Source organism: Ambystoma mexicanum, chromosome 5q (genome assembly GCF_040938575.1).
Source record: "Ambystoma mexicanum isolate Mex_15411 chromosome 5q, UKY_AmexF1_1, whole genome shotgun sequence".
NCBI lineage: Eukaryota > Metazoa > Chordata > Amphibia > Caudata > Ambystomatidae > Ambystoma > Ambystoma mexicanum.
In genome coordinates this window covers 1,027,026,148-1,027,050,774 of record NC_090933.1, presented here as the reverse complement: position 1 = coordinate 1,027,050,774, position 24,627 = coordinate 1,027,026,148, and positions in this window count along the sequence as shown.

Below are 24,627 nucleotides of genomic sequence, written 5' to 3'. Positions count from 1 at the left end.
TCAAAACATGTGTCAGTCTGCAGACCTCACCTATGCTAACATTTTGAAAAGCATTCAGTTTGGTGTGCTTTCTAAGGAAGCACAGTCTATCTTAAATAGCAGACTCATCCATGAGCTATGCGGGCATAACACACCTGCTACTGATGTCATGAAACAATTAGCACACACAAATGTAAAATGTATGTCCTTAATGCCAACCCTAGCAAGCTGTGCACAATTCAATGAAACAATGTTGAAAAAAGAAATGCAACCAATAGTGAAAATGAACTCCACAGACAAACTGCACGTGCATGGTATGACTGTGCATAGGTGTCAACCAGCCACAGCACTACTAAATAGCTTAGACAACTCTATCTCCAACACAATTGGTTTGGAGAAAATGTTAACAATGCTAAAGGGTAACCTTGACGTGGAACACGGTTTAGTTAATGGAGCACTTGGTACAAATGTTGGCTTCCAGACATAGCCATGTGACAACAACATTCAGATTGTCTACATCCACTATGACAAACTTTCAGAAGTTTCAAAGACATGTATGTACACAGAGAACAGTCACACTACTGTGCGGGCATGGTGAGATTCACCACAAACACACAAGAAGAACCACAAGAATTTCTAATGTTCTTACTGCAAGTGCTGGGAAGCAAGAACATACCTATAAATGATATTTTCCAGATTTCATACATGTGGAAACATACATGCACTCTCTGCAGCCATGTGGTGCAGGACCATGTCCCTAAAGAGTGCTTTGTGTATGTAGCTATACCTAACTGTGAATCCATTCCATTTCAGCAGCTGGTGCAAAATGCAAATCATGGCATATTATGTACTCCTTGCAATTCAGGCAATTGTTCTACCTTACAGATAAGCTCACATAGCCAACACATAATAGTAATGCTTTTACGCTACAACACAGATGGTACCAAAAACAATTGCAAGCTTACTAGCTTCACACAAAAGCAAGTATCGCTTGGCAAGAAAACCTTCACACCAGTAAGCATAATCTACCACTTGTGTGCACCAACGAGTAGAGGTCACTATAGTGCATACATTAAAAAGGAATGTGGGTGGTTTGAATGCAATGATACTTCCATTACTCTGAAGCAGAGATTACCAGCAAATCTTTCAATTGTCTACTTAATATTCCGAAAACCAAAATGTACTCACTGACCTACAAAAATATCATAGCCTACTCCCACTATCCACCAACAGGTATGTAACTGCAACAAAAAATAACCTTCTGCCCTGTGAAACTGTAACAATTTAGAATGCACCAAATGGCCCAGGAGTACATCAGCTGTGCTGCTATACAGTTTTTTCCCCCCAATGAACTAATAATTATATGCATAGGAACAACAACTGTGGAAGACCCACATTAACATTGTTTCACCCATAGTACTTAAAAAGAAAATTACTGAGTATGAGGGTCTACAAACTGTCCTTACTGACCTGTAAAACTATCAACTGTTAGAATAAGCCAATGGCTGTCTAACTATGCCAATAGCACTGCAATAAATACGCAACTGCATCTAACCGCACCAATAATAGTACAATGGCACTTGGCAATAGTGGAAAATGGAAATCCGTCAGCAAGAATGAAGGTGCTTGAAAACATACCCTGCAAAACTGTGAAACTGTAAACAGAATATGCCAAATGGTATTTAACTATATAATACTGCAATGTTATTTCCCATTATTACACAATTTAAAATCCACCAGCAAAAATGAAAGTACTTCTGAGGAAGCCCTTCAAGACTTATTAAATATCAACAGCCAGAATACGCCAACTGGTATCTCAGTACACCCAGAGTACTACAATGTTACTTCCAGCGGTCAAAGTGCTAAAACCGACCTTCAGCAATCAAACTGCTACAAAACATACCCTCAAGAACTGTCAAACTACCAACAGTTAAAATACATCAAAAGGTATCTAACTGCCTCCACAATACTGCAATATTAGTTGTCAATAGTACAGTACTTAGAAAACACCAACAGCAATCAAACAGCATAAAGGGACACTGTTAAATAGAGGAAACTGATAAACAATTAGAATACGCCAACTGGTATCTAAATGCAACCATAGCACCACCATTTCCGAAAAGCAAAACACATACACCATTTCAATTCCTTCTACTGCAACAGTGCTTATAACAGCAATACCACATAGATTTGCACCTTAATCATTCCTGCAAGTACTGCACACTTCACTGAGACATAGATCACCACGTAACATCAAATGATTGTAGACTTTTCTTTTTACCCTGCATGCATTTTTTCCCACAGATCCAATGATTATGCAACCAAACACAGAAACTGAGCACATTGCACAGTACACTTGTTTGAAGCATAGTACTTGTAATCTACTTAATTATGAGGGTCCACAACGTACATGTATGTCTGAAATGGTGTACAATACATTATTGAGTACCTTCCCTAACATGTTATATATTTTTTTAATCAAAGACAATGAAACAAAGATTTCCCCTGCATTTCCACATGCAACAAAGAAAATGTGTGCCCGCAGTGCCTCAATATTCAAATGTGTTATTTCCACTTCAATGGTATTCTGTCACTGTGTTCCAAAAAGGTATACAGTGCCTCAACAATATGTACAGTGAGTATATGCTTATTGGTGTCATGCGTCTTTGTAATGGGCAAATTGCATTTCTATACACATGTTTGTGCAATGCTTATTGCAGTGTGCACATTCTTCATTGCAGGGCCATATTATGCTGTGGTGGTTGTGGCCAGCCTATAGACTCTTGGGTGCATGCCCTATGGCCTGCAGCCTCCAGCCATGAACCCAAGAGTCTAGGGCCTGGCCACAAACACTGCAGCATAATATGGCCATGCACCCAATAATCTGGCCACAACCCACACACATAATCCAGACACCCGAGTCCCTATCCACTTCTGCACACATACAATGACTCTTCTTGCAACCAGTGGGCAGACTGTCATGCACCCAAAAGTCTAGGGGCAGCCCACAACCATTGCAGCATAATGCACCCATGCCCCCAAGAATCTGGCCAGTGCCCACAGCCCCTCTCCACTTCTGTACACATACTATTATAGTGCTTGCACCCAATGGACAGACTCTAATGACCCCAACAGTCTAGGTGCACGCCACAACCAGCACAGCATAATACAGACATAAACCCAAGAATCAAGCCAGTGGCCACAACTCACACACATATGGCAGGCACCCGACGACCTGTCCACTTATGTACACATACTATTACAATTCTTGCACCCAGTGGGCAGACTCTCATACAACCAGGAATCTTGGGGCAGTCCAATAAGGCAGGTGCCACATGCCCTGTCCCCTTCTGTACACATACTATTGCAGTACAGGGAGTGCGAGGTGAGTGCTGTCTCAGCTGGAATCCCTGCCCATCGCGTCCTTTCACAGCATTTTTCAAATATGCTGCATCATCATCTAAAAGAGAAACAAGGACAAAATCAACTCACACTGTAAATAGACACAAAAGTTAAGGTCTACAATGTACTAAATTCGCCAAACCAATGTACATTCTGCTCCTAGGGAGTTCAGACAATAGGACAAATGCTGAAGACAAACAACTGGAGTGAAACTGATCATACATTTTAATGAAATAAGTTAAAATATCCAAAACACAAAATAAATGAAAAAAATAATTCTAAACAATGTAATAAACAATGTAATAAAAGATTTTTTGTACCTGAATTCTTTGAATACATACACGGTAAATAAATCAAAGTAAGTAATAAAACATACTAAGAGAGACATTTTGTTCTAAACGTGGACAAAACATTTTTTTCATTTGGCGTATAAATTGCAAGATTGAACTTAGTATTTTAGCATGTACAAATGCAATTCAAAGGTTCCTATCCTTTGTGTGTATACATGATCAAGGTATGATCACGTTTTTGTAAAACTGCCTACGTGCCAGTATTGAAAATGTAGGTAACTGGTAATGCATACACAACCATAAGATTTTACGGTATGCGTTGTTCTAGAGGCCGTTTCGGCTATTGCCATCTTTCTTGGCATTTGATTGTAGAGCCTTCCTCAGGGCAAATTGGATCTAAATGAAATCCAAAGAGACAAAAGAACGGAGGGGTAAGGCAAGTTTGTGAGATCAGGAAGTGCAAGAATTGCAATCAACCCAATTGACCAACACCATTTCCTATTAAAGTAACACCATGGTTGGAGAATGGCAGTGCTGCTAGCTTACGTAAAGATGGAGGAACTGCACTGAACTCACCCTGCAAATGGCACAGGGATCTACAGCCTTGACAGCCTTTACGGTTTGTAGGTGGCGGAGAACTTAACCCCCTGGAGCAGCGAAGAAAGAGTCTCCGAACATGGAGCCATAACCGCTTGTGGATCCAAAATTCAATGTACTGTTTGTATAAGGAAAAATTAAGGACTAAAGTCACATTTTGATGAGTAGGGACATTGGTTTAGAGAAATTCATGTCATGCAGAAAGGAGTTTAATTGAAGACCGAGCTGAAGCACTCGGGATGCGAAGTAAAGAAAACAGTTGAAAAAAGAAAGAAACCGTGCCGTGATGGGAAACACCGTTTAGTTGAGTAGAACCCATGGATTTGGAAACCAGCAGGGCGTGGTGTCATGCATGGAAAGCATCATCATCTAAAAACTGCCTTTCATTGCAAGTTGGACTTACTTCCTACACTTACTTCCAGCGTGACCTAACAGATACCAACACTGTGTCAATTCTTTACAGCGTTCATTATATTTAATGTAGCTTTCTTAACTTTATAGATTTAGCACCCCTTCATCACGTGACATCTTCAAAAGCAGGGTGCTGTCAGCTGTCCGCTGTACCGCTTGCTGCTTCCTTCGACATTCCACTTACTTCCACTTCCACTTTATTCCACTTTATTCTCTAACCATTTCGAGCGCTATGGTGACCTATCGCCTAACATCAGCCATGCCTGATCAAGCCCCTTTGTTGATTGGGAAGCATTCAAAACCCCAATCTACGCTTCCTGTCTTTTCTCCTAACTCGCTTCCTCCTTGAGCACATAACCAGAAGTGCGGGCAGCTCGGGGCAGCAGACATTAGATCATTTTGTCTTGCATCCAAAGACACCTCTACTTTACATCAGACTACCAATATAGAATGCACGGATATCCACCGCCAAATCTCTATTCAGTCTGCGACCCCTCCATCATGGCCACGTTGTCGAATCCTCACAATGCGGAAGTCTCTGACACCACGTTGCAAACGGGTCTAACTCTCGTTATACAAGAGCAAAATATTGATTTCTTTTGCCGCTAATGCTCTGATAGACACGGCTCGGCAACCTTGTATGATAGCCACAATTCACATGCTAGACTCCAGCAATATCCCTCCATTGTACTCCCAAGTTCTACATAATATCTCAGTAGAAAGATTGCAAGACACACTATCATCTGCTCAAGATTTACAGAGAAACCCAGTGTGCAATCATCCTTCCACTCATTCTACCCAAGCTATTACCCCTCCCACCCAGCTTCAGGATCCTCACCTTACCCTACACATGCTGAATCAACTTCAAACAATCCTTCCACCAGATTATCAAACTTTCCCGTACTATACACCAATGAAGAAATTCCCAAACTACGTAACACATCTGTCTCTAGAAACTCGTCCATAGACTTTTTTGCAAAACCGACACCAGAACCATCATTTGGCTTTCCACCTTCTACATCTCACGCCCTAGAACCCACTCTTTCAGCCCTCAATGCATGCGTGATGTCACTAGCGAAATTGTATGAGTCAATGGACTCCAAGATTAGAGACCACAATTCAATTGTGTATTCCTCAGTTTCGAAAATTGAATGCGTCTGCCTAATGTAACAAACCCAGTTCCAGTTCTTACTAACAGGTGATTATTTCAACACTAATTGAATAACAACTGATCTAAAACAGTGTCCTACGCGAGCTGACAAATGGATGTCCTTAATGAGAACCCACAACTTCACTATGCTTAATGGCACCATGTCGGACGAAATTCACCAGCCCCTACCTAGTCGAGAGGATACTCATGTTCAACCCTCGATTACATATTTATTTCCTCAAATACTGTTAATCAGATCCAATTATTTAGAGTCATCCCTAACACAGTGAGTGACCATGACATATTACAAGTTGAATGGACCCCGTGCATAACACCAACATGTGAAACGGTTGCACTTCCATTAGTTCTTAATCAGGGAAGAAACTGATTCATGTGATCACCTTATAAACTGAAACTACTAGAAACCCAGATAACCTCTATTACCCAAGATAACACTTTGGCAGCTTTCCCACTGTATACTGACTGTCTGAATGTAATTATTCAATCAACTGCTACTTTAAGTCATCTAACCTTCGAGCACAAACATCACAAATTCAAGTGCTGAAGACAAAATTACTATAAGATTTGAGGAAGTTACCTTTATCTGGAACCCGAAAACTAAAACGAAGCCTCAAAACTGCTTATAGAAACAAGATAAAGCAAATTAATGCTAATAAAATCCAAACTGATGCCAAGATGATGCTATTAACTATTGTAAGTAAATCTAACAGATTTGGAATCTTATAAACAATCAAGATAAAAGTGCTTTGCAGTCACTCTTAATAAACAGTGTCAGTGAACAAGAATGGTCTACACATTTTTCCACCCTACTTAATAGATCCTTCAAAGAATCAACACCCCTATCACCTCCGATCCCAGACTGTCAAAAACTGATCTTTGATGAACTTGATATTAGCATCCTTATAAAGAAACTAAGCTCATCCAGAGCACTGGGGCCAGACACTCTAACAAACACTACCCTTAAATCTCACCCTATTGAGTGGGCAAAAATCCTAATGATTATTTATGCTAATATCATTAAGACAGACTCGATCCCTCAATCATAGAAGGAATCATTTGTTATTCCCATTTTTAAACAAGGGAACCATAATAACCCATCTAATTACAGACCAATCGTGCTTCTGGATATCCAGGATAAAACCTTTGCATGACTCATTCTTCTAGATCTCAATCTGTGGATTAATACTAACAAGCTTTCTAATGTACATCAGTCAGGTTTTATCAAAGGAATTGGAACCTTTTTAAATGTAACTATTTTAAGCGACACCAAAAAACAAGCAATTTTATCTAAACAACCAGTGTTTTTAGCATTCATTGATTTTAACCAAGCTTTTGACTCCGTGCCTCTAGATGTTTTATGTGAAAAACTTTTTAATGCTAAAATGCCCTATATATATTCTTCATTTAATTCAACAATTTTGTACTGATATTTACATAAAAGTGAAGCTCATAAGTGATGGCCTTTTAACAAATAGGATTTGAACAAACTCAAGGTTGAAGCAGGGCTGCATTTTAGCTTCCATTTAATTTAATTTTTATATCAGAGATATTAATAAAGCCTTTGAATCTGTACATTCATTTCCACCAAAACTCGACTTGACAGACATCTTGTGGCTCTAATATGCCAATGATCTGGCTCTACTGGCAGGACCCCAATTTGCCTACAAAGAAAACTAGCAGCCTTAGACAAATACGGACAAAACAACCACCTAATCATAAACACTGACATATCAAATGCAATGATCTTTCATCATAAGATGTCACATACATATAACTTTAGGTGGACCCTCTCCAAGGCCTCCCTAACCCAAGTCCATCAATTTTAATATCTTGGCATTAATGTGAATACACATACTTCAGACCTACCATACAAACTAGAGCTGAAAACAAGAATGAAACCTTTATCAATCCAAGGGAAAGCGATCCAGAACAAGTTTGGGAAATTGTCATATAATCCGGCGAGAATAGTTTATAGACAAAAAGTGATTCCTATCATTATACATGGAGCTCACACCAAACTTCCAACCAATTGCCCGAAATGGAACTTGTTGGAAGGGATCTATCGGAAGAGAATATTATCCCTTCCAATGAGCGCGCCAATCGCAATAATTAGATATGAAATGGGACTCACTCCATTATCGGTATAGTGGCCTCGCAAATGCTGTCCTCTTATAGAAAATCTCTTTCCACCATGTCTGCAGCAATACTCTGCTGCCAATCCAAAAATCAATACTAGGCGCTGCAATGAGGTCCCCACTACAAGCGTGGGAAGAGTATTGTAACATTATTCTAAACCGTGCCAATATTTCCATAAACTTGTTAAAAGAGTTGCCTGACAAAGCCAAAGTGAAGCTATGGTGTTGGCACTGGCGAACAACATGGTAAACCTGCAACACCTACTGGTCTTTTCGATCAAACATAACAAATAAATTAAGAGCGGACCATATACTTATTTTGCAAAGTTTGGTAAGGATTTGTCCAGAGGGAGTAAAGTTATAACCCATCCAAAAAATGTTCTTCCTATGAGTTGAGCAACTTAACCATAAATACATGCCGCTACTGCAGGCCGTATAATATATACATAATTGAGCAGTTTCAGGAACAAGCCCACCCTGATGTACAATACTGGCTAACAAAGCCTGCAGAGATTGTGTTTTCTGGAGACCTTATCCCTAAAAATCCTAAACATGATTTATGATGTTATGTTATGTTATGTTATAGTATTTATAATGCGCACCTGGTACCCAAAGGCTGATGGGTGCGGACTTACAAACACAAAACCAAAAGTGACGAAACACAACTCATAGTACTAATAGGCGTGGGACAAAGAGACTCTGGGTGACAAGCAGGGTTTTCAGCTGCTTCTTGAACAATTCAGTTGAAGCTATAGTTCTTAGCGTGGGTGACAGAGCATTCCAGGCAGTTGGGGCTGCTACTTCGAATGACCCCTGTCTTGCCTTATTGGAATTGCTACATGGGACGTTACGAATATTGGTGTTATCTGATCTAAGTGCCCTCACGTTATCTTTAAGGGCGATAGCTTCCTTCAGGTATGATGGCATTTGACCCATGATGCATTTATGGGTAATAAGGAGGAGCCTAACCCAAACTCTTGCCTCAATCGGGAGCTAATGAAGGCTCCTTCTAGCTTCCAAGATGTGATCTCTTTTACTCACGCCCTTCACTACTCTCACCGCCCCATTCTGAATCACCCAGATGCGTTGGATCTCTGTTTGGGGGATACCCACCAGTAGGCTATAATCCTAATCCAGTTTGGAACCAATAATAGCCCTTGCCAGAGTTTCTGAATTTTTTTCAGAAATAAGCGGTCACAGATGAAGGAAGAGTTTAATGAAATATGAAGATGAGAAAATTAGACTATTCACCTGGGCCTTCATATTCAAGTGTGTATCCAGATATACACCCAGAGTCTTAACCTTATTCAAGATCTCAATGACACAGTTGTCCAGATTAAAATTCTTATATTCGGCCCCCAATTTATCCAGTTTTCATGGGATAGCCTACAAGGAGAAACTCGGTTTTGGCACTATTCAAGGCCAGGCCATTGGAGACCATCCAATTTTGGATTTCAAGTTAAATTTCATTGATGAAGGCTTCATCTTTTTGATGTATGCCTGAGATAGGTAAGACGCATTGCGTGTCATCTGCATAGTCGCAAATATGATCCCCTCCTCTTCCAGCATCTGGAAGAAGGGGATCACAAAGATGTAATAAAAATATGGTGACACGCAAGCTTCCTGTGGGACCCCATACAGCGTGGGGTCAGCTTCTGCCAACTCACTGGCCACTCTAATTTGCCTATCTTTCAGGAAAGAGGATATCCTTTGGATTGCCTCTTCCGAGAAGAGTGCATTCTCTCTTAACCTGGTGGACAAGATGGAATGGTCCACCAGGTCAAAAGCTGCTGAAAGATCTAGAATCATCAAAAGAGCAATATGGCCCTTATCCATACCTTGGATAAAATGAGATTTGAGGGCAAGAAGAGCTGTCTCAGTACCATGATTGGTACAAAAGCCTGATTGGTATTTATGCAAAATTTGATTTTGTTCCAAAAATATGGATATCTGATTATACGCGACTCAATCTAGTATTTTTAGAAGGAAGGCAGTATTAGTAATTCATCTGTAATTAGAAGGTGTTAACGGGCACAGGTTTGGCTTTTTCAGGAGAGATGTAATCGGTGCATTGTTTTAGGTTGTCAGGCACTAAATTAGACTGAAATGAGGCGTTAACAAATTTCGTGAGTGCTGGTATTATTACGCTCACCTGGTCTCTGCGGGGATGTTGGGGCACGGTTGGAGCCCTCCCAAGACTTGGCTCCCTTGGATCGACTCTCTCCCCCAGCTGCTGCAAAATCAAAGACTCAGGATGCTGATAATGCCCCTGAGAGAAGATGGGAGGCAGTGAGAGTGGCGTGGTGGTGTCGTGATCCCCCTCAACCCTTTCATGCCAGAATGAAGTGATCATGTGTTTGCCCATGCAAGCTCACCTGTTTTAATGTAAAGATGATTTCTCTGTCCTGCTTTCTCTCAACAGGGTCGCCGTGGATGGACCTAGTTGCATCACCGGTCCTTAGAGTGGAGGTCCAGATCGGCTGCGACCTGTTCCGCCTTGAAGCTAGGTGTTTATAACAATGATTATTGTCCGTATCCTTTGTGGTGATTTTCACCAATGATTACTGTCCTTAATGTTATATTGTCCTTTCCTCTCTTTCTAGGTATGAAGATGGCCCACGAGTGTATGGTGATGGATGAGAGTCCAATCCAGAAAATCTACAAATGGTAAGTTGACTTTCCAGATGATGCGCCAAGTTTGCGAGTTACGCTGCCCAGTGTTTAGAACAGGTAAGGATCTGTAGACGGCAGTAAGAGTTACGCTGCACAAGCATACTAACGCGAAGTGCCAGCATGTGGGTGGGGCTGGCTATATAGCCTGGCCCCAGCCACTCCCTTTAGGCCCCACTTTGTGGCACCACCTTGCCCCACCTTGCCACTTCCCCTAACCTGAGCATACTGTGTGCAGAGCACACTTTGAAATGAGCTTGGTGCCAGGGGCGCCAAGAGTGGGTCGATTGGGACCCTGCTGGAGATAAAGTGAATGGCCCTTGACCATTGGCCATGACAGGTATTAGGCCAGGTAGACATTCCTTGATTATGATGGAGGGGCATGGATCTCCTTTACAGCTTGTGCTTTTAAGTTGGCTGATGGTTTTGGCTAGTTCTTCTTCAGAAAAGGCATAAATCTAAAGGTGGGTCTGTCTTTATTCTTATCTGTCCGGCAATATATTGTATCTTCCTGACCTGTTATGTTCAGGGCAAGTTTTTTTATCTCTATTGTTTCTTTAATTTTATCTAGTTTATTGGACATGGCTAGTTGGATTTCGGTACACCATGCTTTTTTTTTGACAATCAAATCTTGTGTGGGTCCTGGGGTATGTGTTTGTTCTTTTACGATTTTAAAAAGCTCCTTGCAATTTTGATTTGGCATTGATAATTCTATCATTCAGAGCCTCCTTTTTTGCTATTACCACGGCTTTTTTAAAGTCTACTGCAGTGATTTTATATGCTTCTAAATTGCTAAGGGATTTGTCCTTTCTCCATGCATGGAAAAGCTTATTTTTCTTAGTTTTGAGTTCTAACAACTCATTGGAAAACCAGTTATTATTGTGTTCTGTTGTTTTCATTTTGGTTTTAATGGGAGCAGATTTCTCAGTCACTATCTTTAAAGAATTAATCAATAAAGTTGACATGACTTCCTGATCAGTTACATTTCCTATATCCATGTTCAGAGATTCTGCCCAAGGGCCTAAGGCCTCTTTATTCAGGTTTTTATGACTTCTACTGGTTATGAGTGATTTACGGGGAGGGGATTTCCCCCAAAAAAATCCAATTTGAGTTTGAAAGCATATGCTAAAATGGTCTGACCATGGACAGGGTTGCACATCCACATTATTCATCATTAAATTAAGGGAAGATACCCAATCCAGGGTATGACCCTTAATGTGGGTGGCAGCTCTGATGTGATGGACAAAACCCAGAGCATCAAGAGTATTCTCCATTGTCTTGATGATGATATCTGAATCGCTACCTAACCAGAGATTGAAGTCTCCTAGCAGAACCAATTTAGTATTTGGTTTCAGGAAGGAAAGAAGCACACTATTAAGAAGAGCAGGAGAAGTGGGGTCGACCGTAGGGGCTCTGTAGAGTAGAAGAACATTCAGGGTAGTTTCAGCACTAATGGTTAGTTTTATAAGTATGATTTCTGCACAGGGACTTATATCTATTTTAGTTTCCCACGTTTTCAAGGTAGATCTAATGATGAGCGCAACACCCCCCTATTCTGAATTCCGTCTTGTCTAATCATGTAGTAGCCTTTGGGAATAGCCAGTGACAATGAGGGTCAGCTGCCTCATGACTCCATGTCTCTGTTAATGCACAAATATCAAGATCAAGATCCTCAATAATGGAGGCCACCTCCATAGCATGTTTCAGGAGAGACCTAGTGTTAAGCAGTAGGTATTTAAGGATGCATTGAGGGGTGAAAAGGTGCAGATGTGCAGCCCCCGGCATAGCTTGTACCAGGTCCTCACATCTTTCTAGGTTGTGTACACCTGGAAGGGTGCTTAGCCATGGTTGAGGCACCTTAATGGAATCTTGGTTTGCCAAAAAAAGTTTCAATCTCCTGAGTTTTGTAAATATTAGACTCAGCGATCACTGCTCTTCTCTGATGGGTGGTTTGGAGTATATTACAAGAGGTGGGACTATTATTAATCATATTATGTTCTCTGTAATTATTCTCCGAGGTTGGTGGGGTGGGGGACATGGTTTGTGTGGCTCTGTTTGTGTAGCTTGTGTATTCTTTGCCGGACGTACATTGAGGGTATATAACAGTATTTTGTAACACAAGGACATAGGCTACCCCACCTGTATGGCACTTGCCGGTAGTGTAATATCGCAGTAAGGACTATGGCATTGGTCTTTGCATAAAACAGAATACACCAATATGCATTCTTATATGTGACAATTTATTTTTCAATTAATGATTTTTTAAAACCAGCCCATACAGGCTGCTGTATCTATGTCACCAGTATTCAGCTCCTTTTTCAAGGAGAATTACATACAAAAGTCATCATATTGTCTCTTCATATGACTAACAATTTGTAGTGCTAACAACTTGTGAGGGTTAGTATCCAAAGTGACTTATGATTTGGTTAAGCTACATAACACATCTATCTAGTCGACACTTCTGGTGCCATCTTCAGTACTTGGCAAGGGAGCGTGGAGGTATCTCTTGCAGACCCTTTTGGTGTGACATCTATGGGAGTAAGTGAAAGCTAAAATCAGATATTGGTGTCTGTGTGTAGGGATTCGACACACCTACATGTTGTGCTGCGATAACGTCCTACCTGAGCCAGTTATTGGTAGTGTCTTTGCCGCACTTCTCCTTTGCTCTTTCCAATGTACATCAGGTTGCATGGGCAATTTATCATGTAGATGCTCCAGGTTATTAGCACTACAAATTGTTAGTCATATGAAGAGACAATATGATGACTTTTGTATGTAATTCTCCTTGAAAAAGGAGCGTAATACTGGTGACATAGATACAGGAGCCCGTAAAGGTAACCCTGTTCGTCCATCGTGTACCTTGCCATCCCATTGGCATTAAGCACTTGATTTCCATGATAAATACTTACTGCGCACAGTAAAAGAGATTCACCTTCCACCCGACTGTACCAAATCGGAACAAACCGACTCCTACGCGCTGGCGGTTACGCGCCTGACGCAAGATTACATTTTGCCTGAAACTACAAATTTCCTGGGATTTGGAGTTCGTGGGAGTTTCTAGCTCCGGAGAAGCCCAGGAACCAGTGTTAAAGCACAAGAACACAGGAGGGCAGGAGACTGCTTCTAAGCAGCAACTCGTATTGGCAAATGCCTTAAATGCTGCTAACTGTTGAAAAACAGATTTAAATACACAAACTAAAAACGATTTGAGCCGAAGTTAACTAAGGCTACAAAGTGACTATTAGGCTAAAAATATGTAAGAAGCAGCGTTACTACAATTACAATTTCAAATTCAAATACAATGGGCCTCATTACACGGTAGGCGGTAGGGACATACCGTTACCGGTAAGGGATTACCGATATCGGTAAATCCCCTCCCCAATCACGACCCGGACATACCGCTATTAGCGGCACCGCAAAGTACGGTGGCACTATTAGCGGCAAGTCCGTGAGCGCGCGGCCCCTCAGACCGGAAATAGCGGCATAGCGCTAATATCACGGCATCGCGAGCCATGCGTACATGGCAATACCGGCATGTACTAGACCCAAAGAACCCTTACCGGCAAGGCGCTAATACCGGCATCGCGAACCACACGTTAAAAGAGCACAGCAGAGTTCCAACCTGCCACAGGTGGACAAAATCAGCACAGGTGGAGGCAATGGAGACTGGCAGCACAAAAGAGCACACCACACCCCTCCCCACACCCATTCCCACACCAAGATGGATGCAATACTAGCAGCATTACATGGGCTAGAGGACATGATTGCTGTGCAGCAGCTACAACAACAGGCAGCACAGAGGAGACGCAGGAGGAGGAGGAGGAGGGCAAGACAGGCGCAGCAAGCACCACCAGTGCACCTAGTGATACCACAGAGGCAGCCACCAATTCCCAGGATCAGAGCCAGTCCAGTCAACCTAACCCCTGAGCAGATACACACCCTGTACCGTCTGGACTGGGATACCATCACCACCATAGTAGACATGATATACAACGACATTGTGAGTCTCATTGACATCCGTACTGCCATCCCCCCTCTACTGAAGGTAGTAACAGTGCTCCACTTCTTGGCCACAGGCACCTACCAGCATACGGTAGGTCAGATGCATGGCATATCACAACCAGTATTCTCACGCACACTGAACCAGGTGCTCGATGCCCTCCTGCAGCACACAAGTCAACACATATACATGCCACGGACTGCCCAGGAGATCTCCAACACCAAAGTAGGCTTCCATACACTGGCAGGCATCCCAAGTTGCATTGGGGCCATCGACTGTACCCATGTAGAACTGGTGGTCCCACATGCCAATGAGGTAGTGTACCGTAACAGAAAGCAATACCACTCCATCAACGTCCAAATGGTATGTGACTCCAATAAGATCATCACACATTGCTGTGCCCGATATCCCGGTTCAACCCATGATGCAATGGTCCTGCGGAACTCGACAATACCACGATACATGGAGCGACATGCTGGACAACGTTCGTGGCTACTTGGTGAGTAGCAGGCTGACCACATGTCAGTGTGATGTGGATTGTGAGTGGGGGGGGGAGATGCATACCCCAACTGGGCGTGAATGGGGGGGGGGAGATGCATACTCCAACTGGGCGTGAATGGGGGGGGGGAGATGCATACTCCAACTGTGCGTGAACTTGTGTCATGAGAAGAATGGACATACATATTTGCATCACTGTACAGTGAGGCAGCCCACAATGGACCAGAGACAAAACCACATGCCGGAAGTGAGTGCCACGGCAAACATATCAATCCATTACGCCAAACAGGCCATTCCAAACAACATGCACACCGCACAACACACCATTCCCCCATTACACAAATCAGCAACATGCATATCAAAATCACAACTGAAATGTACGCTAAACTACATCAGAAATGGTCCGCGCACATGAGTGCATACAAATGGATCCCCTGTAGCCATTGTGGTGAGGCACACCCGTACCCCACCACAGAATTGCCATCAAACAGCATGGGGACATCAACTAAGGAATGGCAGTGTACTAGCAGTGTGGCACTAACGTTGCCAGGGCCAGGAAACACAAATCACTTAAACTCTGGCGGGACATGGCAATCCCTGCTGTATGCATGCATGGTGCATGTCCACTTGCAAGGACCACCTCACCTTCCCACATTGCAGTTACCCTGATTGCCATGCGTGCTTGGATCAGTGGATGTCGTTGAATATGCAATGTTTGTTTGTGTGACATGTGCACGCTCCACATTATGTAGACACTTACACATACCCATTGTTGCACCCATGCAGGTGATGCAGGTTATCCCCTGAAGAGGTGGCTCCTTACCCCTGTGCGGAACCCACAGAACAGGCACGAAGAGGACTACAATCATGCACACACCCGTACCCGCGTGGTGATCGAGCAGACATTCGGCCTATTGAAGGAACGCTTCCGGTGCCTCAGCAGGTCGGGCGGGGCACTCCTGTACGGGCATGAGAAGGTGGCCAAGATCACCATGGCATGTGTCATGCTTCACAATATGTGTATCAGACGGAATGTGCCAATGCCCCCTGACATAGAACTGCGACCACCGTCTGAGGATGATGACGGGGATGAGGATGGAGGAGAGGGGGCTGCAGGTCATGCAGGTGGCGATGCCCATGAGGGACGTGCTGTGCGGCAGCACATGATAGACCATTGTTTCTGATGCACATGGATTAGGAGGGTGCAATTGGTGTTCAGCTCAGGGCACGGGGTGTATGGAGGACATAATCACAGTGCACCCTTCAACAATAATACACACATACACAATTATCAATGTCCAGTCATGTGATTATCCATGCCATTACGTCTGTATTGAGCATTATGACATTCAAACGTGCATGTACCCTCCACCCAAAACACCCTCACCCCCCTCCCCCCACAACTCCCCCAAACACCCTCACCCCCCTCCCCCCACAACTCCCCCAAACACCCTCACCCCCCTCCCCCCACAACTCCCCCAAACACCCTCACCCCCCTCCCCCCACAACTCCCCCAAACACCCTCACCCCCCTTCCCCCACAACTCCACCGAACATGGTGTGCACATCAGTGCTGCATTAGTTCCCAAGTGTCAACAGGGACAGGCTGGCCCTACTTCCCTCCTCCACTACCACCATTGGGGGGTTGTGAGTCTGACCGCCGCAAGGACCGGCTGGACCTGCGCAGGATGGTTGTCTGGTCGGAGCTAGTAGACGAGGGCGTGGCTGGTTGATCTGCTCCCTGTGAGTGACGCATGCTCTCCATCGCCTCAGCAATGCGCGTTAGGACCTGCCTCACAGCGGCCATCTCCTCACATAGGCGCGTCGTGTTGCTGTCCATGGCAGCTTTCATGTCCCTTGACAACCCCCGGATCTCCTCCCTGGTCGAGGCAGCCTCGCTCACTTGCCGGGCAACCAGGGCATTGAGCTCCTCCTGGCGCTGGCGTATCAGGCTCATGGTGTCGTCTGCGGCCCTGCCCCTGTTACTCCTCGGCGCAGCTTGCTGCATGTGGCCGACATCAGGTGAGCTCGCCACGGGACTGAATGACCCATCCATTGCATCTCCGGCATGCACCTCATGGATGTTGCCATTGGATGTGTTGCATGGGCTGTGGAGTGGGGACAGCTGGGGGCTGGGTGTACGCTGCCCTTCCGGTGTCGGACATGGGTCGTCCACATCACTCATAGGTGCCGTGGCTGCTGCTTCCCCAACGGAGCTATTGGCTGCGGACGGCGTGCCTTCTGGCACTGTCTCCTGAGTGGTGGGGGTGGGTGGTGGGGGTGCTGCCACAGTGTCGGATGGCATTTCGACCCTTGGTGTGGTCGTTGCGTGGGTGGCTTTTGTGCGCTGGGCCACTCCAGATATCCCAGTGCCCCTCGATGTACTGGGCCTGGTGCCTGCATCCTTTCCCTTGGCCTGCTTTTTGGGTGGTGGGGCCTGCGTTGCAGCGTCCAGCTCCTCACTGTCAGATTGTGACCCTGTGGGGGAGCAAGACAGGGATAACATCAGTGATGGGTCAACGTGCATCATGCATATGTTGTTGTTGCTGCAGTTCTTTGCATTTGGACATCTACTTTGGGCCTGCAGGTTGTTGGCCAGATGGGTGGGTCATCCGGACATGTGTCAGGGTGACACGTGTGTGAGGTGCTGCATGCATGTGGTTGTGTGGGGATGTGCAGGGCATATATGCAGGGTTGTGTACATGTGTGTGTGATGACCCCATCCATTAGCTGATTCCCAATTCACATTTAGGGGAGGGACTCATGCTTGGCATTGCTGTGTCTTGCGTGGTCACTCACCTCCGTCTGACGTTGTTGCCACACCACACTCCATTCGGCCCACTCCCTCGATGGATTCTATGCCAATGGTGCTGGCACATGTCTCCTCCCACTCCTGCATCTTCATCGGGGATCCACCTCCGCCTCCTGTGCCCATGGCCAGATTCCTGTTGGCCGATAAAATGCTGCGTACACGGAGGCGCAGATCATCCCACCGCTTGCGCACGTCCTTTACGGTGCGGGGGGTGGAGCCCACCGCACTGACTTTCTGCGCCACCTCAGCCCAGATTTCCTTTTTTCTCAGGAGTGCCGGGCGCCGCATGTCGCTAGCGAACACTACCTCTGCATTTGCAGCCAGGGTGTCTGCCAGCATTTTCAATTCCTCATTTGAGAAGCGTTCTTTGCGCTGGCGCGCATCGGCTTTCTTTAGGGCCTTGGGCATTGTTTGTTCTTCTGGGATGTGGTTTTGCCAGTCGTGGTGTTGCTGCAGGTCCTGAGTGCAGGGGATGGCAATGGATTGTGTTTTTAAAGATGGCCGCCGGGCTCTTTCCCGTTCCGGTGCGATGACGCTATTTCCGGTTCCGGTGTTTTACGGTGACCGCTAATAGCAGTGACCGCTAATAGCAGTGACCGCTAACAGCGGTGGCCGCTAATAGCGTGCAGCATGAGGGCGGAGGTGCTATCAGCACTTTGGTCGGAGCCGGTAAGGTGCTTTTCCGCCATGGCGGTGGGGTCATTTACCGTCATGGCCCTATGCGCGTGTCCGCTGACTCGTGATGTGACGCTATTAGCGGTCTCCTACGATGGCGGACACGCTAATGGCGCCATGACGGTAAATCACATTTTTTAGCGCCTACCGTGTAATGAGGCCCAATCTCTTGAAATGGCAGGCTATACTGCAAACACAAAAAACAATCAATGGAAGGATACTGGCATAGGGGGGTTATGTACCAGAACAAACCGTCTCGTAGGTGCCTGATGTGAGATAAACTTTTGCCTGTAATTTAACATGCAAAACCATTAATAATCAGCTGGAAATATTCTGTGCCCTGCAGTACTACTCCACTGGATCTGTGTGGAGAGTCACAATAGAAGCCCCAGGCAATTTCCAGTCATCTGTCTGCAATGTCAGTAAAAAAGCAAATAATCCATGACACGATATGCATCCCTATAGTTGCCATTCACATACTTTGCACAGGACACAATGGAGTGAAGGCCATTCAGGTAGGAGGAAGTGAACCACATTGACATCCCATCCAGGAAAGTGTGCGTAGGTCATGAAGGCCAATTAAACCACATATCTCCCAACCATTCCGTACATGAATAGTTGTTGACCTACAAGCAGACCATAACCCTATTGTGATGTACTGAAATGCTGGATCTGTATATCTTCACAGTGCTATTGAAGCGTATGAAGTCCAAATCCCCAGATGATTCACCATCTCCACATCATAGGCTGCAAATGGATACGCACATCTAAACAGATGCCAGTGAACCCAATCTTTGTAAGTGGAAATGACTGGTGTATGGTACTCGGGACTCGTGTAAGAAGCCTACATCCACTAGCAGGATCAGAAAGTGCTAATATCCTTCATGCCACCAACATAAGGGAGTGATCCAGGAATGGGGAAGAAGGTGCCCTTCCGTGTTGGTAATTAAGAGTAAGGAAGATAATGAAGCATGGTTGGCACATCCATGCTCCTTTTTATAACAATCAGAGACCACATTTGGAATGGCACCCAATAGAGCCAAAGCGCACAAAGAAGGAGGGGAAGAGGCCAATGTCTGGAATGTCTGAATTGTCTTGAACACAATGTCTACCACAATATTGTGCATTCCTGGATGAAACTCTGCATGCAGTATGATATGCCAGAGGAGGTAGTACTCCCAAAGATTCCTTACCAAATCTGCAAATATCTTTGAGTGAGTGCCCCCCAGTCTGTTGATGTAATATACCACTGACATGTTGTCCATCCTTAGGACGATAGACCAATGAAAACACTGTTTATGTAAAGCATTTGCCTGCAAATAGTTCTCAAATGTTTGGGTGTGATTTTGACTGAGAAATGTGCACAACCAGTTAAGATGTCTCCACACCTAACTGGCTTCAGGCTCAAATAATAATGGGAACAACCAAAGATGTGTCTACCATTTCCACTTGGGAAAGTCAACATCTGGTCTCCACCCTGTCCTCCTGGAAGAGGGAGTCCCAATCTGTGCATGTCCTTCTTAGGGGACAAATTAGATTTTTAGTCTCATCAAATTTCTGTAATACAGGAGTCCTGGGAAAATGGTCTGGAATGATGATGACAGAAGGTTCCCAGGACAGAAGTTGTATGGAGAAGTGGGCAACCTAAGGGAAAACACAGCATGCTTATCTTGGGTTGTAGAATGTGGAGGGTAGTGGTTTGTGGACTAAAATGTAATCTTAGGAAGGAAATATGTAAATGATTTTCTGATTTACAACAAACCCTTGTTTCAGTGTGAATTTCGGGTCACAGGTGGTTCATTGCCAAATTACTGAACGCAGATATGATCAAGATGCCATTTTGATAAAGCAGGGGTTGAATCCCTTGGCTCTTCAAGGCCATCACTACTTTTTCAGAAGCTTTGTGAAAAAGCATGGTGAAGATGACAAATTAAACACAAGAAAAGCAAATCAAAATAATGCTTGTGTTGGGAAGGGTGCAGCCCCGTTCCCCCTAGGCACTTTAAAGTAAGGTGAGATGCTTCTGAGGCACTGTGATGAGCCAGGGGGCAGGGAGGGGATGCCTTCCCGTCCAGCAGAACCCCATGCTAATATAACCAATCATATTGTAACCATATGGCATCGCTATTCTGCATAGATATTCAAAATCATAGATAGAAGAGAAGGCGTGCACGGTAAATGCAGCATTACACATACTAGGCCCAAATTCATGAGGCCACCGAAATATCCAGTCATGCCCAAGCTCCCATGTGGACAGTTCACACCCCCACCGCCACACTGTTTATTCATTGTTCTTGAAAGTGTTTAAAGATGTCTTTCACCAGAGAGGAATGTGCCTTACAAGGCAGTGATCGGAGACTGTCACCTAGTGTGCATGTTATCTCACTTTGGCCAAAGCATGACCTGGCCCATTCCAGAGTGATGAAGAGTTATTGCCCATATAACTAACTGAACCATAAGATCCCCGAAATCCATGAGACTAGGTGCCCATTGACTAGCAACTCCAAAGTAAAAAGTCCTGAAATGTTCAAAGAGGATGGACAGGGTGTATCATTGAAAAGAACATCTTGCGATTTGTATTGTGAGGTGCTGGGAGGGATACATTACAGTTCAAAATGAGGGCAGGGACCTTGGAGCCGGATGGCATGGAGGAATTGAGTAAAATGTGTGTGAAGGTTGGAGTGCCCTGGAACCTCCTGTGTGTCCTTCTTAAGGCCTGCCAAGTGCACAGTATGAATGATAAACAAGCTGTATAGTAGGAGAATAATTCATTTGTTTCCTGACCTTCAACGTGAGAAGAAAATTAGCCCTGCAGCACCCACATGATGGAACACAGACAGACTTGGCTGGGACCAATAAACTGCCATCCCAGATGGATAAAGGCTGTACCTGTATAGGGTCCATCAAATCAGCCGCACCAGTTTTTACTGTATGTTGTTGCATCACTATGACGCTGTGTACCTTCAAAGGTGTCTGCTTGAACCTCTTTTTGGCAGAACATTCTTAGTAGCAGAGTTCTTTGCTGTTGCTCTCAACTGCCTGTGAGATTAAACTTGTTATCCTTACAAGCAATTTGGGACTTTTTTCAATAGTGGTTTGTATTCTCTCTGGTGTGAGCGTTCAAGGGTGTGCCTTCAATTGGTGACTCTAATGTGACCCCAGCAACCCCATACTTGTGGAGGCTTCCAGGCCACTTCTCCAGAAGGAGCAGCACCCACCTACAGTGACTGGCCCTGAAAAAACATGTGTTCCAAGTGATTTAGCAGGAGCCATTTTAAGAAAAGTCCTCTCTGCTTTTTGAAGTAAGGCATGCAAGGAAAGTGCAGGCCGGTGTTGCAACCCTGTGACGGAGGAGTTCGGGTGAGCACCCACATTTGAGTAGACAATTGTAAGCGATAAGAAGGGAACAGATGCATGGGGAAGTGTGAAAGGTGGGAGTATGTGGAGAGCGAGGTCATCGACGTGAGGTGGATGAGGGTAGGGTTATTTGTTAATAAAATGTATATTGTGAATGGGGTGTTTCAGTAAAATATTATACGGTCCTTACATTATAAGGGAAGGCACAGGTAAAGCAGTGAGCCACTCCTCGGAAGGGGAGAGAAGGTGGTACCCCAGGATATTATATCATTCAATGGAGCAATATAAAAATAAGGGTAGTGAGTGGTCTTATATAAATCGAAGGTCTGGAACAAGTAGTGGTTGCTAGTTTAGCGTATTTGTATACATTTTTTGTGTTTGTGCTTTCAGGGTAAGGATCAGGCCCTAGAAGGGGCATTAATTGTATGCGGTGCAGTGTGGTGTGGTATTGGATGATCTTGTGGAGTGGTGCATGTGTGCAGGGAAGGGTGATAGAGAAGGGTGGTGTTGATTTTCTTGTTTTGTGGGTGCAAGCAAGCACGGCAGCGTATGTCGCGCATTAGAGGGGCTTGCAGGGATAGTAAGAAATAGACGTCGCTAACTTGGGGGAGGTTCACCAATAGAGCACATGTACAAGGCCCTGCCACTGTATTATGACAGGGTGGAGAAATATCATTAGCAGTGGATCACGGAAACAGGAGGAGGGGGGATGTCCTGCCGATGGGCAGGGCAGGGCTCACACAATAAGAGCATCTTGGAATATATGTCCACATTTTCAGTAGCAAAAAATAAGGGAAAGCAACTACAGAAGAGAAAAGAAACCCTTGATCTTTGGTGTATGTTTGAAGACACAGAAGTTCAAGGGAATGGAGTGGAGACACAGAGACAGAGTGATGGAAAGTGTGGAAAGGGAGGAGAAGGCAGGGCTCCAGTGGAGGGTAGGAGATTATATCCCTTGACAGCATATCACGCAGAAGGATACCCTAATAAAAGTTATGTACCCGCTTCAATAGGGACCCATTCTCATGTAGTAGGGTTCCCCCAAGTGTAAGTAACACCACAGGCAACCGCTCACCCACTTCCTTATGCCACCTACCTGAAGTACTGACATTGACGGGTTGAAGGTCGATGGAGTACAAGGATAGGTTGGTAGTATTACTAAAGGAATTGAAAAGGCTACAGACATCCCCAGGAGCAGGAAGAGATGTAAGTTTATTGAGCAAAGAATTGGGAGAGTGGAAGTCAGGGGAAGTACTGCTTGAGATGGATACTGAAGGTATAAGACATGTAGGCGTTGTGAAAGAAAGGAGCCCGGGTGGTGGATTGTTAGGCAAGATTGTAAGCAGTAACCCTGTGGGAGACTACACCAGTCTTGTCCTCTTGGTATTAGGTAACACACCTATTGGTAAAGGTCTGTAATACACAATTTGCTAGAGTGACTGAGCAGCCAACGTATCTCAAGAGGGGTAAATGTGAGCTGTAGAGCTGTAGCATCGTATTCCACACATACAAGTATCTGAATAGCACACTCAAGGGTTTCTAGTAAAATGATTATATATTTATTTATTTATTTAACTGTTAGTTTTAAATAAGCCTTCTTTAAAAAGGGCAACGTGCAACAATAAAAATACACTTCATAACACATTCTCAGAATCAAGATAAGCAATTAGGTACTACACTTCCTAAACCCTGAGGTGACTTCAATTACTAGGAAAGTATTGACATTTACATATCACATTTACACTTGGTAGAATTCTGAGGTTGTGGAAAAGGAAAAGGTTAGGGAAGGAACAAGGTTAACAGGTTCTCAGAGCATATGAGCACTTTACAATCCCACAATGAAATCTAGAGAGAATTTTTCCGAGCAATAGTTAGTTAACCCAATGTACCACCTATGAGGGACAATTGCAATGAAAGTCACTGGGCCAGAAGAGTCTGCAGGGATCCAGGACAGCCAAAGTCAATTTGAACAATGTCTATGGAGCTGAGGCACTTCTTAGATAGCACACACGTCTTCCACAAAGTTAGAAAGTTTGTAGAAAATCACTGTTGGCCACTGTAGGCTCGTGAAGGGTAGAGCTGAGATCAACTCTGCAAAAAGCAGCTAATGCAAGTCTCAAGTGAGATAATGCAAGAAGCAGACAATAGAGCTAGGTACCTCTTAGCCAGCACAGTACCTTAGGTTAGAAGAAGAGGATCCAGCTGGCTTCTGTTCTGGTTGCAGTCCTGCAGCTCATGGGTTCCTGGAAAGACCTCACAAACACGAAATGGTGAAAAAAACACCAGGGTTGTCTTGACTCAATGGTCACCCATGGGTGCTATACTGCAGCTGAGGATTCTGCCTGAGGTAAAAAAGCACAATGGTAGGAAATTTCAACCACTGCCAGCAGCCATTAAAAGTAGTGAGGGTATCATAAAATATGTTAATGAGTCAGTAGGAAAAAAGGGATACTAAGTAAGCCCCCAAAACTCCACATAAGATGGGGGTGCTGGATCTACATAGGAAAAAGGTAAGTACAGCCAATTTCACTTTACTACTATTGGGAACAGTAGTTCACCTAAGAGAAGGTATTTAAACCTTATGAGAAATCCAAAGGACTTCTCTGTGAAACTGCACTGAGGGTGCTGTGT